This window comes from Notechis scutatus, chromosome 9 (genome assembly GCF_049901735.1).
Source record: "Notechis scutatus isolate UNSWTSFEM ecotype Mainland chromosome 9, rNotScu1.2, whole genome shotgun sequence".
NCBI classification, from domain to species: Eukaryota; Metazoa; Chordata; class Lepidosauria; order Squamata; family Elapidae; genus Notechis; species Notechis scutatus.
This window is the reverse complement of record NC_142017.1, coordinates 8,761,322-8,781,566: the sequence shown is the minus strand read 5'-3', so window position 1 is coordinate 8,781,566 and position 20,245 is coordinate 8,761,322. Positions and strand designations below refer to the sequence as shown.

Sequence of the window (20,245 nt, the reverse complement as noted above, 5' to 3'; positions counted from 1 at the left end):
CGAGACAGTTGTTCAGTGAATTTTGCCCCATTTTACAATCTTTCTTGCTGCAGTTGTTAAGTGAATCTGGATTCCCCATTGACTTTGGTTCTCAGAAGGTCATAAATGGGATTACATGACTCCAGAACCCTGCAACCATTATAAATGGTTGGTCAATGGCCAAGCATCTCAATTTTGACCATGGGCATGCTGCAACATTTTTAAGTGTGAAAAATGGTCATAACTCACAGATGAACTCCCAAGTTGCTTCAAGAGCTCTCATGTAGAGTGCTAACAACCAGATGACTGCAAAGAAATATGATTCTCCCATTCTATCAGAACTAATCTTTCCATTACCCACACCATCCTGTCAGAACCGATGAAGCTTCTTGGATGAGAAGCAAAATGTCTTTTTCTGGAAAAAAAAAACAGTCGTTGCCTTTTGAAAAAGCATCTTTGTGATATCTGAAAGGAAGGTTGAGGAATGATGGATTAAGGGACCATCTAAACAAGGACCCATAGGTCATAGACTTAACCCCATCTAAGCTATATCATCAGAGCATGCTTTGTCCCTTCTTACAAGTGGATTCCCTTACTTACCATTCTAAAGGGAAATTTAGGTGTGTGTGACATTTATAACCCAGAAGTTTGTCATTTTTATTGCTGTGGGTCAACTATTTCTGGAAGTAATCAGACTAGTGGTTGTGTTAGGAGGGTGTTCAACTTGAGTATCTTTATTTGAACCTGTTATGAACACTTCTGACACCATTCCGCTAATGTGACTTTAGTAGGTTAATGCAATTTCTCTATTTTTATGTAGATCAGTTAAAAGTAAATTAATTAGACAACAAAAAGAGAAAAATGTGTAAATAAAGTAAAGGCTTAGTTATACGGACAATTTCACAGCCAGCCCAGAACACTTTTTTAAAACATAAGATTACCACTAAAATGATTATACTCAAGATCAGGAAAGATAAAGCCTTTTTTGATTAAAAAATACAACAGAAGAGTAATTTGATTATAGATATAATCAGATAGTGCATTCTGGAGGAGAACAATGCCTGAAACTACATAACTTGCTGCCTGCATAACTGTGATTTGCACATTTAAAATGATAAATTTAAGGCTATCAATACTAAATCAATTCCAGGAAGAGCAGATAAAACTGGAATAATTCATCATATCACTATATTGAAAACACAAAGAGGACACAAAAGTAATGGAATGCTTTGACTTTAATTTGGTTTTAGGTTTTTCAAGGACAATCCTCCCTGCAAGAGTTTAACATATGCATTTTTTTTTAAAAAAAAAAAATCATCCTTCAGCACATCTGATCCAAACATACTAATGATTTTTATTGGTCAGATCTTGAAAGCAAGGTTTATTTTAATGGGGTAGGCATTAATTAACCCAACATGTACTATCTTTCAGTGTATCTGGCCAAGTACTTTCATTTACTCGTGTTTATTGTGAAATGTTTGCATTCCCAACATTGGAAGCCCACACACAGATTATTTCATACTTCTCCTCAGAGCACTTTACAAAAAGTTAAAAGAAGTTATTGTTTTTGATTAATGCATTAAGAAAAGCCCCGAAACCAGATGCTGAGAAGAAATGCATTCTTCGTTAAAACGTGGAAACGGCATTCATATGAAAATGAAGTGCTTAAACAGAAGTTATGCAGGCCAGCTTTTCATCGTTTTAGGTATCCCACAAAGAATTAACTTTGTCCATTTTGGCACATAACTCAACAAGAGACTTTTTTTAAAAAAAAAAACACTTCACCAACATATTTAACTGTAACAATTATATTTTTTTTAAAGAAAAAAAAACTAAAATCTCACAGTAGATAAACAGATATGTGGGATAGTGTGTTACAGATGGGAATTCTAAAGCGGTGGTTGTCATCTTTTGATTAAGAAAAGGAAATGATTTCACTAAGAAGACATTCCCTCTTGTGTTGTTTTGTTTTAACCGAGTTTGTACTTTCCACTGAACTGGACATATTTATTGAGTCTCATAAGTTACTTCACAGTTACCAACATCACTGTAATCTCAACAAACTATCTTTTTTCTTGCCAATTATCTAAATATCATAACTATAAAATATCTTAAAACATTCTCTGTAGTGTAAACATCTTAGCTACAAAGTCTTAAGTGTAAACAGAACGATGCATCAGAATGATTTTAAGCGATGTTATAAAAAAAAAACCTGCTCTTAAAAACTAAACAAAAAATGTAAAGCTTCCATCTGGTTTATGATTTTTCCACTGCAGAAATGCTGCTGTGTGCCAGTTGAGTGAACCATAGCTTACTAAAGAGATTGCCGAGGTCACAAAGAAACAAAGAGCAAGACTTTAATGGTTACAGTTTTCTCTCTTTTATTTCTCACACATCAGTCTGATGTGGCTCAAATAGAATCCAATACTGCAGCATAGAAAATATATATATATATATATATATATATATATATATATATATATATATATATATATATATATATATATATATATATATATATACACACACATGCACAATCTGTTTAAAAGGAAACCATTTGCACAAAGATTAATATTTTGCAAGAAGTGTCATTTAAGTAATTATGGTTGATTCGTTATCACCCAACCGAAGTGAATTTATGCCTTCTTTACAATCTGTACACACATAGTTAAATATAGATAGTAAATTGCAGATGGGAGGAAAACAGGAAAACAACTTTGAAGTTCTTTTTGGAAGTCTGGATAAGTTTTGAAGGAGTATTAATTTAGAATTCCAGAGGAACAAGTTTTCCCTATCCCGTAAACCCATATAAAGAAAGAGCTGATGGCATGGCTAGATGACCTCCAAGGTCCTTTCCAACTCTGTTATTCTATGTTCTATGTTCATATCAATATGTTATTAGGGAGGGATATGATCTCTTTTCATTCCTTCAAGTTTCTTCTTAAAAACCTCCAGTGATGGATCACCCACAATTTCTGAAGGCAAGCCATTCCATTGGTTGATTGTTCTCACTGTTAATTCTAGGTTGTATCTCTCCTTGATTAGTTTCCATCCATTGTTTCTTGTCTTTCTTTCTGGTGCTTGTTTGGAGAATAGCTTGATTCCCTCTTCTTTGTGACAGCCCCTGAAATATTGGAACACTGCTATCATGTCACCCCTAGTCCTTCTTTTCACTAGACTAGATATACCCAATTCCGTTCTTCAAATGTTTTCCATCTCTGCCCAGGCCATCAACTTACCTCTTTATTATTTTGCTAATGGTGTTATTTTCAGGATCTCTTTGCCAGGATAGCAATTCCAGTTGTGAGTATGGGTTGAGTTGTAATTTGCCACTCTTCCACAATAGTCATACTTGTGTGAGAAGTTTCTTTGCATATAAAAGGGTGGACGGCTAGAATTATTCTTGTGCACAGAATCTTTGTGCATATGGATGAAAAGTCATTTTAACAAGGAGTTGGGTCATTTTCTTGTGCACCTACTGCCTTGTTTTATTATGCTGCTGTTGGATCATTTTGTGGGGGACATCCTTCATTTAGTTTTTAACTAAGTCAAAAATACAGTGTTTTTCCCTCTCTTTCTTTCTGAAACTGCCAGGAAATCATAATGTTCATATAAGCAAAGCCAGATAATTTCAGATCACTTTTTTAAACACATAAGGATCTATGTCTTATGGGTGGTTTGTTATTTCAATTAAAAAATATCAAAATTTCTCTCCAAAATAGCCTTTTCTAAATATAATTGAATAAGGGAGAAATTGAACTGACATATATTTTGTTTGGGTCCTTAAAGATCTGAGCTTCAATCTCTATGCACTGAAAGGCAGTAATAATGAAAAGCTGGTAATAAATGTTTATAAATGATAAATTAGAATTCCCAACTGTCTTTTTTCTGAGGGGTTCTCATGTTTAATGGACATATTTTATAGCATTAAATTGGTCTGGTAGAGATGAGTAAGAATGTTGTGCTTTTATTATGGATATCTTAAAGTTTCCAAACTTTTTCAGACAAAGGAAAAAATCTATCTATCCATCCATCTAATGCATATACATATAGTTCATGCCTAATATACATACAAAAACACAAGTAATGCCATCTGAAAACCATCTGGAAATCAGGATTCATTTGTTTTGCTATCCAGGCCAACATTTACATTTACTCAGAGCATTTACTAGTAGACTAAATGTCACAAAAGAGGGATGGATTTTAAATCGAAAAGGAAAGATTATATGAAAAAATAATCTTGTAGAGTTTTTCTCTTTGATTACACTTTTTTTTTTCTTAAGAAGTAAAATTAAAAATACTCCTCAAACCATCAGAGGCTAACTTTCTCTTCCTTCAACCTTTGCCCCAGCATTGAATATAACAGTTCTGAAAAACCTTTTTAGAGATGTCTCTTTTAAGAAGAAAAAGCACCATATGTCTGGAAATACACACACACACACACACACACACACAAACACACATATAATCTTCTAATTGGAAAATCAAGGCAGATATGGCCTAATCAATTAAAAATGTGTCACACATTACTAGCACAATGCACAGTACCATTTTCTTACCTGGGACATATAGGATCTATGGTCTTAGTAGTCTGTACACACGATCCAGAGACTAGACTTCACATATGGAATCCCAATTCAGACAAGAGTTGAAAGCAGGCTGCTTAATCACTCAATTTTCCCATCTGTGAAAATAGAAAAAAATACTAATTGGATTAAAGGAAGGGAAGACTTAGGTTAACAATTACTCAGTTAGTAGGTAGAGGTTTACAATGCCCATTTGCTTAGGACTGCTTGTGGGAATGCTGTAATGGTCCTTAGTGTGAAAAAGTCATAATTTCACATGGTCTATAAATGAACTGTTGTAAGTCGAGGACCAACACTATTGGGATAAAAGAGAACACAAAGAAAAGTGTTTTTTCCCCACATAATTTTTTTCCATGGCAGCCGTAGCATATGCAGCGATTAATAAGAGGTGTTTCTTTTTTTTAAAAAAAGATGTTCCTCCATTTAATTTTTACTTCTGCACCCCAAATACATAAGAACTTGTATAATCCAATTCTCACGTTGTTTGCTCATACAAAGAAACAAGACAGTTCACTGCTACAGCAATCATTCCCTCTCAAAAAAGCAAGAAGCAATACTTTCACTGGAATTTTTGCAATGCTAGATGGAACTCCTTTGAGTTGAGTTCAGCATAACCCCCAAATTCTTACTTGCAGCCATGTGAACTTTTCAAAAATTCATTATGTAGTAGGTGAACGTTTTTTTCTTCTCTGTAATTTATTTAAGTCAGATGTGTTTTGTATTGAAATCTGCAGTTCATAATCTTTGTTAATTATATGAGACATTCCATTCAAAGAACAAACTGAAAAATAATCCCTCTCTCTCTCTCTCTCTCTCTCTTTCTCTCTCTCCCCACACATATCTACACAAACATACATGCACATATACATTAATATGTATATATAGAGATACACACACAGAGAAAGAAATGCATATAGCAGTTCAAAATTTGTGCTGGGTTTGTTCTTTTTTATGAGTTATGTGCTATTGTTTGCCCTCCTAATTGGATGACTAAGTATCCAACATTGCAGAAATGTTAAATTGCATATTCAACTTGTCATTCATCCTGCCCTTTGTAGGGCATTGGATAGCTATTGAGTGCATCCAATCAGAGGAGCCGTATGCCATCCATATAGCCAATCACAAGAGAAGGAACTGTAATCATGCAGGCAAAATCAAGTGGTATTCATCAGAGAAAATCTGCAAATGATTCTGGAATGACATTTCTGTGATCCTTTTCCAGCTATGTTGCCAAAGTGAAGAAACACAATATTGAAATGTTTCCTATAAAATATTGATTCCTTCGTATCCTCATGTGAAGAAGTGAAATTCTCTCCCTTTCCTAAAATGTGCAGCAGAAGAGAGAATTTTAGCAGTTTTACACTCCTGCTCAGCATCTCAACTCTGCCAAAAGAAATTATATTCTAATGCAACTCGGCGTCTCTGGTGCCTTCCATTGTCTCAGAGTTGACAACCAGGTTGGGAAATAATTCATGGTTGGGACTCTTATGTCTTCTTTTGCATTTGGCCACCCTAAATTCAGATATAATATGCCTGATTCTATATATTATGTGTGAGTGTAGCTGGCTTAACTGATCTGGTAGAGATGAGAAGGAATTCTCAACACTGCACAAAGCTTCACACCCTTTGCTTAAAAACCTTAACAAAGAAGAGTCCTCCATCTTCTGAAAAACTTGTTCTCTGTTTGAACTGTTTGAAGTTTAAAAACTTCTCATTGATATTTAGCTTAATATGCTTTTAGACAATTGTTCTGGTCCAACTTTCCGCTCCTTCATTTTTGCACAATGACCCTTCAAATATCTAGAAATGACTTTTTCATGGCAAAATAGTGGAGAAGCATTTTCTCCAAGTAATCCAAGCTGAGCTGAGGCCCACATACCAATAGAAATGGAATAGACAGTTTTACTTAATTGACATTCTTGTTCCAAACACACACAATCAAACTTTTGATTTAGGGATCCAGAATCAAACACAGAATGAAGTAGAAACAAAAGAAGTCTTGAGAGAAACTAAAAGTTCAAACCATTGAATACCAAACACAATAGAATATGAGTTGCGATGAGACCAGAAGAATTGTCAAAGCAAAGAAAGGGATGAAAGCTAGGTTAAGTGTAGTTTGAGTCATCCGTCTAAACACCAGGAGACTGTGAATTCTAGTCCTGCGTAGACACAAGGTTATCTTTGGGCCAATCATTCTCAGCCTAGGGATGCATGCAATAGCAAACTATTTCCAAAATCTTGCCAAGAAAACTGCAGGGACTTCTATAGACAGTTGTCAGGAATCAACAATGATTCAAAGGAACACACACACACACACACACACACACAGAGAGAGAGAGAGAGAGAGAGAGAGAGAGAGAGAGAGATCTTCAATTTACATATATACAAAAACAACTGCAAATAATTTCCATAAAACTTCGGAGCTTCTCTTTTTCTAACAAAGTTTAAGAATCACTGATTTGTTTTGCTTTGTTCTTGACAATGTCCCTTTATCTGCCACTATTGACAGCTTCACAGCTCAAGTGCATCTGGAGTTATAATTGCATTTTAAAAAATGATATGAAGGTCTGAAATTAAAATTCAAATCCTAGAATGTAAAATTCTAGGATTAGCCATCCATCTACAAATGTTTCACTTGGTAGAAACCCTATTGGAGAGACATACACTGTATGTCAGAGCCAAAAGCTAGTGACTAATTTATTCCCAAATTAGTCTGTCCATATTCAAGGCAAAATAGATCAGTAGGTGATTTTTTTTCCAGGATTGTTTGAGATGAATTGTCTCACATAGCAACCATTTAAATAACTCACAATAACCCTGAGCAATTCCGGACTTTGGGGGGAAATTAAACAACAGCAGGACATTATATTGGCAGAGTGTATCTACATAAGAAAAGTTAAGAACATGGCAAACTTCACTTTGTTCAAAAAGAAAGCAGATTTAAAATAATGAAGGCAAACCACACAATGATAGAGCATTTGAAATTCGCTTTATAGGCAGGTCCACATTCATTACACATAACAGACTATATATCCCACAAACAAAACACACTAGAACTTTAATTTCTTTGCACAAACTGGCCACTACAAATTTCCTCAGCTATACCTGTTGCTAAGCAATGTGGAAATAGGACTACTAATTAGGATCACATTCTAAATGACCTTTGATTTTAGACATATTTGTCCTTCATATTCCAAAACATTCAGACCCTTTCTCTTTCAAAAAGAGGGGCCAAGGCTGGGTGTTCAAAGCAGATACACCTAGGAGGTACCTTCACTACCAAACTGGGTCGTATTTGATAAGTGTACCAACTATGTGGTAGGTCATAAAGCAGAAATGGTGGATTGTATAGGGCTAAATATGTAACGAATTTTAAGGGATACCTGTGCAATTGGAGATGGCTAATAAAAAGTGTTAGTGTAGACTCTAGAAAGAGTGAAGAAAAGAGCAACAAAGTTAATTAGGGGACTGGAGGCTAAAACATATGAAGAACAGTTGCTGGAATTGGGTATGTCTAATGAAAAGAAGGACTAGGGGAGGCATGATAGCAGTGTTCCGATATTTGAGGGGTTGCCACAAAGAAGAGAGAATCAAGCTATTCTCCAAAGCATCTTGAAGGCAGGACAAGAAAGCAATGGGTGGAAACTAATCAAGGAGAGAAGCAACTTAGAACTCAGGAGAAATTTCCTGACAGTTAGAACAATGTGGAACAACTTGTCTCCAGAAGTTGTGAATGCTCCAACACTGGAAGTTTTTAAGAAGGGACTGGAGAACCATTTGTCTGAAATGGTATAGGGTTTCCTACCTGACAGGAGGTTAGACTAGATGACCTCCAAGGTCCCTTTCAACTCTGTCCTATTCTATTCCCATTCTATTCTATTCTACTATGAATGTCCTATTCTATTCTATAATGAATGGAATTATCCTAGGAAATATATTTTTAAAGGGCAGAATAAAAACATATGTAGAAAGTTTGAAAATGGAAGAATATGATAATATAATGGAAATGTAAAGGCAGTAGGGCCAGTACTAACTTTTTGAACTTTCATGTGTATTTAGTGTATAATTCTCTCTCTTGAACTTTTATGAGCTTTCTCTACTTGTCCTTCCTTCCTTCCTTCCTTCCTTCCTTCCTTCCTTCCTTCCTTCCTTCCTTCCTCTTTTTCTTTTCTTTTCTTTCTTAATACAGCAGCAGCAGCATTACTTTGCTAGCGCATTGATCATATTTCACTGGTTTGGGTCACTCCAATGAGATTCGTCAATTAATTGTTTGAAAGAAAGCATATGAGCAGCGTGTAGAATCTTTTGCTATTGTGGGGGGGGGGATTAGAGTGTAACGGGAGAGCTCTGAACTCCAGCTGACAGCACCCTTCACTCTTTATCAACATTGCTAAAGCTTAAGGGAGTTGTAATTCAGGAGGTCTGGCTGCTTATGCTACCTGTGCACTCACTACTGTCAGGTGCGAAGAATCAGGATCACACATCACATTCCAGTTAATTTATTGTACATGACTATGCACAAAAATCTAGTGTACTAATGGTTAGCACTAAAGTGGTGAAAGATAAGAGTCAATGGAATTCAAGGGGGGATGGATTTAGATCATTTGTGGGAATGCAACAGTTCTAGGCTGATTCCTCTCTTCACTCCATCCGCAGGCTTTGCCTGCTTTTCTCCTATATTTACATGAAGTGCTGTTAGGATCTCCGTTGACATATTATACAAAAGTGTTCCTCTACATGCAACTCAGCAGGCATTCCCTTGCTTTAAAGGATAATACATCTCTAGAATGAGGGGGTAATTTCACAACAGGCAATGCTGGCATGACTTCATGATGGCAAAGATGCATTGGGTAGAAGGTCGACTAAGAGAAAGCAACTAAAAGAAATCTGGATGAAAAAAAAAATTGTCCCGGCATTCCTCATCACAAAGTCCATTTCAAAATCTACTTTGAAAAGTCCTTAAATTAGTCTGTTCATGGTAATTGTATCATCCATCCTCAAGTAAGATTCTATTAGTTGCCCCGTTCCTTTTAACCAAACAAAAACTCTATTAACATGATTCACTTATAGTTTCCATATATAGATATTATACTCCAACGATTTTCTTTTTCCTGTTCTTTTTTCTGAAATTGCTGTTAAGCCTTTGTTTATATTTATTTTTACCTCAAGGGTGGAGCAGGCATGGGATTATTTCAGACTTTCTGTGAAAGATTTTCAGCGAACAGAAGCAAAAAAGAAAAAGAAACTACTTTCTACAGACAGATTGCTTTTAACCTTGCTCTCTGATCTTTACAATTACATTCAGGGAGCCTGGTGAAGAGCAAGGCTATTCTGCTGTTAATTCATCTAGCGTCTTTCCTTTGGGAGCTTTGATTAGATCTCAAATTTAAGAGATTTAAAGAATTGCTGGGCAGTTCTAAGGGAAAGACAGATTTTGCTCACTCCCAAATCATTCAGAAAAAAAATATATATTCAACCCAGTGAGAACCAAGCTCAATAAAGCAGAGCTTCATCACTAGCAAAGCTGCCTGCCTTGACAGAAAATTTATTTCCCAAAGAAAACATAGGAATAAAAAAAAAAACTACTTTACTTCATAATACTGTATGTCTATGCCGTTGTTCCAAAAGTGCTTTTTCAAAAGACAACTGGACTTTTGTTTTTCCCTTGAAGATATTTCACTTATCATTCAAGAAGCTTCTTCAGCTCTGACTGAATGGTGGAGAATGGAAGGATTTATATTCCTGGCAATCATCTGGTTGTTAGCACTCTCTCTAAGAGACGTTGGAGGCTTATCTGTGGCCTCAGGGTCACTTGAATAGTGCAAATGGGTGTGGAACCTTCTTGGAACTGCTGAAAGGAGTTTCCCCAAGAAATTCATCCACCTCCACCATCCACCAATATGTAACTGAAGAAGCTTCTTGAACGAGAAGTGAAACGTTTTCAAGGAAAAACAAAATCCCGTACAAAATCCAGTTGCCTTTTGAAAAGCACCTTTGGGACAACCATGAGCTGGATGACTGAGAATCTCCATACACATTTGTCTGTGCAAGTTGCATTTCTGCTTATTACTCTATGATAACTATCCTTTATCAATTCCCGTGAGCGAATAAACCACAGAGAGACAAGAAAGAAGCCTCCCTCGCAGTGGTGTGGGACTCAAACTTTTTTACTACCGGTTCTGTGGGTGTGGCTTGGTGGACCTAGCAGGGGAAGGATATACTGTAAAATCTCCATTCCCTCCCCACCCCACCAACCTCTTTCCAGCTCCGTTCTCCTATGCAGGGCAACCAAAGAAGACCCAGCCGATCAGCTGGGACTTGGAAAGCAGAGAATAGATGGGGGTGGGGCCAGTCAGAGGTGGTATTTACCGGTTCTCCCAACTACTCAAAATTTCCACTACTGGTTCTCCAGAACTGGTCAGAACCTGCTGAATACCACCTCTGCTCCCTCAATTACCTACCAGCATTCAGGTATCCCACCAGTAAAGATAACACCACCTGAAAAAATTCCTTTCACAGAGGCAGCCAGCCACCTCGGTGATCTCTGGCTAACACGTGCCATACAGTGGTGGGATTCAAAAAATTTTACTACCGGTTCTGTGGGTGTGACTTGGTGGGTGTGGCTTGGTGGGCATGGCAGGAGAAGGTTACTGCAAAATCCCCATTTCCTCCCCACCCCACTAACCTGCTTTCCAGCTCCATTCTCCTGTGCAGGGCAACAAAAGAAGACCCAACCGATCAGCTGGGACTCGGGAGGCGGAGAACAGATGGGATGAACAGTCAGAGGTGGTATTTGCAGGTTCTCTGAACTACTCAAAATTTCCGCTACTGGTTCTCCAGAACTGATCAGAACCGGCTGAATACCACCTCTGGTGCCATACGCTAAATAAATAAACTCCATGATAACTATCCTTTATCAATGGGGAAGCCAGATGCACTTAACAATCGTTAGTAACTTAGCAACTGCAGTGATTCACTTAACAATTGTGTCAAGGACAGGTGTAAATGGGGCAAAACTCACTTAACAAATGTTTCACGTAGCAACAGAAAATTTCGGCTCAATTGTGATGGTAATGTAAAGGACTACCTGTGTCTATGGAAGTTGTACTAGGCACCTCAGGATCTACCAACCCCAGCCAACCATAAATATTTTTAGCCTGAGAGTTCTAGAAAGACTAGTTTTGGGGTGATTGTGGGATTGGTATGATAGAACCATCAAAACTGTGGAATTTCAGGCTCCCGTACCCAATAATACTATTTCCTGCTTATTAATTCAATACATGGATTCTGATTTTTACATTGATGGAATATAAACATATTACTGCTTGCAGTTTTTTTTTTAAAAAAAGTCTTCTTGTGGGTGGTTGTAAAGCACTTCTTTTTTTCCATTTTAGTTCTCATTGTTTTAATTTAATTTAATTTCCACATGTGTTTTTCCAGCGTAGCACAGCAAATTCGGTTATCAGAAACATGTGGGGTGCCCATGCTGTAGAGCAGGTCAGCTCTGCTTCTATTCTAACGGCCTGTCTTGATCAATTTAGTAAGCTTCGGTTTGCTGGGCAGACATTCTTGGGACCCTCCAGAAGGACACAGGTTAGATTCAGTAGAAAACCCTCCCTAAGCATTAGCACCAATAAGGCGGCTTGAATTTATAGGGCCCTCCTGAACCACAACATGGAAAGTTTAACTGGTGCAGAAATATGAACACGAGTTTTGGGGAAAGGCAGAAGCTCAAGCGAACTGCAAAAAAAAAAAAAAAAAGGAAGGGCCCCAGATGTTCGCTGTTTAAAAAGAAAAAAAAATGTGCTAACATATAAGCTGTTAAAGAAATGCCAAACCATAACATGGACTCATCTGATCCAAACACCCTCAGACCCTTCTTTTCAATGAATGGAGTTGACTAGGTCAAGAAGCTAGACTGGGAGTGTCAAACTCGATTTCATGGAGGGCCGCATCAAAGTTGGGAGGGGCATGGCCAGGGTGGGGGATGACGAGGTTGGGCATGGCCAGCTTGATGACTGCAACAGCCTCCTACAGTCCTCTGCCAGTGAAAATGGAGTGTGTGGCCTCCCCGGGCCTCCATTTTCACTGGCAGAGGGCTGCAGGACAGTGGTGGTATTCTACCAGTTCGGCTCGGTTCTACCAAGCCGGTAGCGGTGATGAGCAGCGGAGACCAAACTGATTCTCTCTGCCGCTCTGCTGTTGGGCCCGCCTGCCTGCCTGGACTCACCTTTATTTTCTTCTTTGGAAGTGCAGCTGCTTTGCGCGGCGTAGCAAAGTGTCACGTGGCAGCTGCTGAAGCGACCGGGAGAGTGCAGGCTTGTGGGAAGTGAGTTGGAAAGCCTCTGCACCTGCATAAATGCCTCCGAGCTTGCACAAAACATGCATTTGGTGTGTGCACACATGCAAAGTGTGTGCCCGCATGCAAAGTGTGTGCACGCATGCAAAGCACGCCCACAAAGCCACGCCCACCGAACCAGCGGTAAAACTTTTTGAATCCCGCCATTGCTGCAGGAGGCCATCATGGCCTCAAAACAGAGCCCAGGCGGGCCTTGTGTGGCCTCGCTGAGCTCCATTTTCACTGGTAGAGGCACCTTGGGTCAGTCCTTTGCAGTTTCCAGGGCAGCCCCATGGGCCAGATCTAAGCACTCTATGGGCCGGATCCAGCCCCCTGGCCTTGAGTTTGACATCCCTGAACTAGACTGTTTTAAAATGGTTTCTCTCTGGAAGGCTGGGAAAAATAATACAATCTAAAGTAGAGGTATCCTGAAAGAGTCCTGCTTTTCTTTTCCTTGATTATGTAAAATGATCAAATCCTAACGCTTAGCAGAACTCAGAATATGCTTCTGAGCATATTGGACTCACATTTGGCACTAAACCATGGTTTGGTGCACAAATCATAGTTGGTGGGGTTCATGCACGTTGTGAAGTTATAAATTTCCGCTTACAAACCACAGTAGGCAGATTGCACAGCATACTGATCCAAAATTAAATAAAACTACATAATGCTTTAGTGTGATATCTGAACTAAACTTCAACTCATACCAGAAGAGCTGCTGTTTCTCTCAATCTGGTGCTGGATGCCACAGATCTAAATGTGCAAATTAATCTTTAGCCCCTTATGACAACTTGTTGTCAAGTTTTCCGCTACCAAAAAAAAAGATATGAAGCGACGTTTTGAATAACTTAAGGATACTGTCCAGGTTTCTTGGAGGAACTTGGAACATGGTGGCCCCAAGAAGAAAACAGAACAAAAACTATGTTTGAGCTCGTTGTGAGCGGTTTGAGTTTCAAGAGTCATTTGCAGCTAGAAAAAAATAAATAAATAACGAGACAGTATAATGTGAAAAGTTCCCTCTTTTGGAAACAATTTGTCCATACATAAAACAGACAAAAGAGGGATAAGGGAATCGAGCTGTAAGGGCTGTAGGTATAAACACAAACAGCTTTGCTGCAGTTTGTTTTTTTCTTTTTTTCTTCCAGAGACGCCCAAGATTGATTCAGGGAACAATTATGGCAAGGAAACGTCATGAGATCTTTGTCACTGATCTTTTCCATGCAAAGTCAGCGTGCATGTGTGTTCAATTCCAAGTGCACAATTGAAGACCGATGTGGAGCAAATCCGAAGTGCAAAATGAAAAAAAAAAAAATCCAACCACTGAGCATCCCCCGAATCTCATAAGAAGGAATGTCTGTGTAGTCATAGTTCCACTAAGCAAAGAGTTATTATACAATTAGCCACTGGTAGCTTGCAAAATGGAACCAATGATTAATTCACCAGTTCCCCTCTCTCGCTGCCACTCTGCGTATTGAGGAAGCCCGAAATACAAGTTCAGCCAAACTTTCTTTGCAGAACAGGTATTTCATATTTGAAGTGAGATTTGGCTCGTGGGCAGAGTCACTAAAAGTCTACTCTGTCCTCTAAAATCGCAAAATCAGAAGCTCAGTTGTTTTCCAGAGGAAGGAAGAGAGTGAGGATGATCCAATCTTGACACAACGATTATTGGAATGAATGAAATAGGAATTTATCCTGGGCTATTTCTTTTCAAACACTATTGTGCTGATCAGCACTTCTACTCAGCAGTGAATCAACATTCATTTGTAAGAGAAATTGTTATCCACTTGATCACATGAATGATTTAACAAGGGCTGGAAGAACTGGAGGCATAACAAGCAACTGGGGGCAGGGGGGTTGGATGCACTGCCTTTGGAGAATTAAAGAATCCAAATAAATTACTATATATTTAAAATAGAATATTTAAAGGTCATTAACTTTGATTAAAACCTTAAATTAAAAAAAACCTTTTAAAATGTAAGTTAAAAAGTATAGCAATGACTGCCAAATATTTTCATTTATTCAAATATTTTCTGTTTATGATGATGATAGAAAACCTAAATCCTAACTTGTGAAAATCATCCTTCTTCCATCACAACCATCATACCTCTAAAGCACAATAGTTTCTTGGAGATTTGAGCAGGAAAATGTGTGAAGGATGGGCAACTTCTCTTGCCAACTTTGCTATAACCTTTTTGGATCAGAGGTGGCATTCAGCAGGTTCTGACCAGTTCTGGAGAACTGGTAGCGGAAATTTTGAGTAGTTCGGAGAACCAGTAGCAGAAATTTTGAGTAGCTTGGAATACCATCTCTAACTGGCCCCGCCCCCATCTATTCTCCGCCTCCCGAGTCCCAGCTGATTGGTTGGGTCTTCTTTTGTTGCCCTGCACAGAAGAACGGAACTGGAAAGCAGGTTAGTGGGGTGGGGAGGGAATGGGGATTTTACAGTATCCTTCCCCTGGAGTGGGGTGGGAGTGAAGATTTTGCAGTATCCTTCTCCTGCCACACCCACCAGGCCACGCCCACCAAGCCACACCACATCCACCAAGCCACGCCCACAGAACCGGTAGTAAAAGAATTTGAATCCCACCACTGTTTTGGATTGGCCTCTAGTTTATAAGACTTATTATCCACAAATTTCAGGCAAGGAAAAGGTTACTTTGCCTTTGTTTAATGAAACATTTGAGGAAACTGAACTTAATTCCAACTAGAATAATGTTCCCTTTTTAGGTCCTATACAGAATGCATATGATAAACTCAGCTCGATTAATAGTGAGTTGCTTTTCAAAAGAATACTTAGTTAGCCATGTCTTTTCATGGCTGAGAACTTTGATTTTCCATCAGAAATTCTCTCCCACATTATCAGCTTTTGTACAGATCACACATATGTGCTTGTTCATCTATGTGCACATATATACCAGTATTTTAGAATAACTATATTTTTCCCCTTTATCTTAATTAATCATGACTTTTGAATTTTACTTGCTGGCCTATGACCAATTAAAGATTGGTTTGATTAAACCAAGAGAGTTTTTTTTCTTAACATCCAATATGAAAACAAACACAGTCAGCTAAAATTTAAGCACTAGTGAAAACAAGGCACTTCGGACAAAATCCAGAGAATTTCAAATACGTAGATATATTTGAAGTGTCTACATAGATACTTACAGGACAAATCTGCAGGGAAAATGAGGGCAAGGTTAGTCTAGCCTAAAGATTCAATGCTGTATTTGACTGTGGAGGAAAATTTTAAGACCAAGGAACACGTCAAAAAAGCAAAGTTGCACAGCACATGTTTCACACCCAAAGACACATATGGTGTTCTCTGAAGCTTGCATCGTAAGGAGGAGGCGTGTGAACCCTCCTATGCAAAACATGTGTCAGAGTAATTAATCACTTTGGCCATTATAAAGTTTTTTTTTTCTTTTTATAAAATAAAACTGTAGAGATTGCACTTTAGTGTTTTCTATTCTTCCAAGTGGAGAATGCAAGCAGATGAATATTATATGACTTCTCTCATTCTTTTGTGGTTGTTGCTGGGTTTTTTTTTTTTAATGTGCCCATCAATGAAGGGTGCCAGTTTAATTCAGTAGCTCAGGACTAATACTGTGAGATGCAGCCAGCTTATAACTTCTGGAGCAGATTAGTTTCTACAACACCCCAGATGTTGAATGGGAAATATAGTTCTTTTTCTCAAGCATGTGACAAGTGGTAAATTTAGACATCTCTCAATTAATTCAGTAAGCTTCCATTAACATTGCAGATGGGTATCTTAATAAATTGGGGGATTATGTCAATATCATTTTTGACAATTTTCTCATCTCACTGATACAAATTTTCTTTTGCGCTGCTGTTGACAAATTCAGCAGCAAACCACATGAATATTTGCATGCATGTTGGTGTATGCAATGTGTTCACTTTTACTGGCAATTTTCCTTCCTTCCTTCCTTCCTTCCTTCCTTCCTTCCTTCCTTCCTTCCTTCCTTCCTTCCTTCCTTTCCTCCCTCCTTCCCTCCCAGCCACCCCAACTCTATGATGAATTAAGGGATTACAAGGTCGTAAAAAGGGAGATTTTATTTGTGACATATCTGAATAAACATAGACCAGTGTGGCATCAAATAAGTTTAAATAAGTTAGTTTTGAACGCTAAGCCTTAATTCCAGAATCTCTGGGAAAACAGTGAGTGTTTCTCAGAGTGTCCTAGAGTGCCGTTCTTTTGTCAAGTATGCATGGCGGAGTGTGTGGCATGTTTACATTTCATATGACTTGGTTGCCATTCAAAAGGTTTCAAAACTAAAGGGAAAAGAGCGCTGCAGAAAACCTTAAAGATCAAGGATGTAAATCCATCCCGATCCAAAATGTCAGCACTATTGAAGACTTAAAGGAAGCCAAATCATTCTGTCATACAAGGTATGACATCCAAAAAATGGCAGAAATATTCCTTAAGTGCGAACGTCAAAATATATTTAATTAAAATCGACTAGAATCTATCTCCTGTCCTTCTGCTTGGAGGAAAAGAAAGTAAGAAAGCAAAGTCAATTCTACAGCTAAATTCAATGATTAAATACAATTAAAATTTCTGTAGAATGCCTAGCTGTTCTGAAATTGACTAACCCGGCCATCAAAATATTGATAGTCATTGGTAAATGACTTCTGGTGTTTAATCAATGTTATTTTTTATCATCCAATTTTTCCTTCAAGTCAGATTTGAATGCTAAACTACATTTCATCAAGGTTGGTAAAATGTTTAGAAAGGACCAGATGTCAGAATATGGGGATTGCCAATATTACTGACAGAATCTGGTAATTTCTTTCCTGTCCAAAGGCAAAATAAAATAAAATAAAATTAAGAGTAATCTGAACTGTATCCATAATAATAGGAAATGTATTGTGGTATTAATGGCTACAAAAACAATAAAATTATAAAAGCTATTACCATTTTTTCCAAGTCATCACTAAGGGCAGTGTTTTTCAATTTAAAGTGATTTTCACACCAAAACAAAAGAGGCTCTGTATTTTTAAGCTTTAAGTATCAATAAATTGTAGTGAATACTGACATATTCTTTGTTGTTTTCAACTATGAAATAGAGAATTATGCAGAGTAATAATGAATGTTTAAGCCTTTGAAAATGGAGGCACAATCTCTTTTTTAAAGAATGTTCTTCTGCTTGTTGCTTGCAGATGATACCATTTACAGAAGAGTTATATAAATATAGATAAGTCCAAAGGACTTTTCAAAAAAAAAAAAAAATCCCTGCCCTCTAAAAAAAATCTTACCTTACAATTTGCAAATTAAATATTCTGCAGACTATTGTTGCCAAGAAAACTGAAGGCAAAGCTGACGAATCACAACTTTGCAATCATCTTCATATTGTGAAAATTCAGAATGGATTATTTTTTTAGAAGATTTTGTAGGTGTGGATAACCTATACAGCTTTTACAAATTTGCACAGATAAGGACTCTGCAAAGAAGCATAACAGAATTTGGCACAATTTGTATCCTTTTAAGGGGGAATGACAGTTTCAAAGGAATGGGCAGGAAAGAGGCGTGTCTTTCTAAATCTCAGATGTGGTACCAATATTCTGAAATCCCATGATTAAATATGTAATGATCTTCCTGTTATATTTCCTATGAAAGTCTTCCTAGAATGTTGTTTAGGGTTAGTTAGGAGATTGTAGGGGGCACAAAGGCTCAGCGGTTAAAGATGCTGAGCTTATGAAATCCCAGGTTCGAGACCCGAGCACTGCAGAATGGGTGAGCTCCCATTCTTGCTCCAGCTCCTGCCCAACTAGCTGTTAAAAAGCATGCAGATGCGAGTAGATTAATAGGTACCATTTTAGTGGCATTCCGTGCACCTTTGGCATATAGCCACTTGATCCCAGAAATTGTCTTCAGACAACGCTGGCTCTCTTGGCCCAAGAGTCAGACCCAACTGTCAAGGAAACCTTTACCTTTTAGAAGATTGCATACTGTATGGATTGCCTAGTGAGAGAGACATTGTTCAAGGTTTACATTTGTACATACAATTAGATATTAGCATGAAGAGATGCAGTGACTAGGTTCACACATTCTGAGAACCATAACAAGCTGCTAGGTAAAACTATTCATTGCCATTATAAACCATCTTTTACATGGCTTAGCAAGTTATAAAACCCTGATAATTGTTCATTCTTCACATTTGTGCGTCTAAACAAATCAGGTCATTGCACAAATGCCACAAGATATAGAATATTTCACATGGATGACATTGACACAATGATGATTTGTGAAATAACATTGGGGCTTATACTGGATGCCTGTGCCCCAAGTTTATATACTAATCTTAAATAAATAGCATATGAAACTAAAACCAAATTGTATTTGGAATTGAAGCCCAATGTATCTGTGGGTCAGACAAGACTAATATAGAGCATATACATGTCTAATCCAAATAAGTACATTAGTCATAACCAAGATTGATGTCTTATAAAAATGCTGGTGTTTATTTGATGGAAAAACTTGCGATCATTGAATGTCATAGAATGCTGCTTTACAAATATTATTCTTAAAATGATTCCTTGGAAAAGGCTTTAAATAAAGCTTTGCCAATTCTCAATTCTTCCATCCCACCAGTGATTTTTATGCATTTCACTGAGGACGTACAGTGATAATTTGTTGAAAATACACACAGAGACATGCAGCTAAAAACATACTTGTAAGTTGGAGCAGAATTTTTCTTTTCAAAAAAAAATATCATAATTGTAGTGAGAATAGAAACCATCTGAAATATTTTACTTGCCTTCACTCCAAATTAAGGCTCACACAATTTCTTGCATTAGAGGACAAGGCTGAATTAAAATTCCCCCTCTTTAACAATGTACAAAAATTAGCACAAAATGAAGGATGTTTCTCTGTTTGTTCTGTTTTATCATTCAGAGAAGCAACTTGCCAAACCCGTCTCTCTCAAAGCTCACAGCGATATGCAGAAATCCATGTAAAATATTATTCCATTATCAGCGTAATTACAAATGACAAGAACCTTTCTTTGAAATTCAAACATGACAATGGGGGGGTTCTTGATGTCTGGTTCACCATCCGAAGTCCTCAAAGGGTGGATGTGTAACCCACGGTGGAAAATTCTCTCATTTCTAACAGTCTACCCGATAGTTTAAACTGCAATGGAGCTCTTTGATGCAATACTGCAAACCAATAATTTATGTTACTATATACCATTAGTTTATTACACACACACACAAGCACAACACCTACAGCTATGTAGCCTCTGAACTAAAATGCAAAATTAGATGTTGATTATCTGTGAATGTGTGTGTTACTAAACTATAGTACTAGCACATCACAGCTTGC

The 20,245-nt window shown here is 37.7% G+C and overlaps 1 protein-coding gene across 3 annotated transcripts in view; it reads right to left on the bottom strand.

Moving 5' to 3' along the window:
• ZNF536 (zinc finger protein 536) overlaps positions 1-20,245 on the bottom strand; it is a 324,777-nt gene that overhangs the window by 278,204 nt on the left and 26,328 nt on the right. For all 3 annotated transcript variants that reach the window (XM_087971515.1, XM_087971516.1, XM_087971517.1), the window contains exon 2: positions 4,539-4,663. The gene's annotated coding sequence lies outside the window, so the exon portion shown is untranslated. The remainder of the gene's footprint in view (positions 1-4,538; positions 4,664-20,245) is intronic.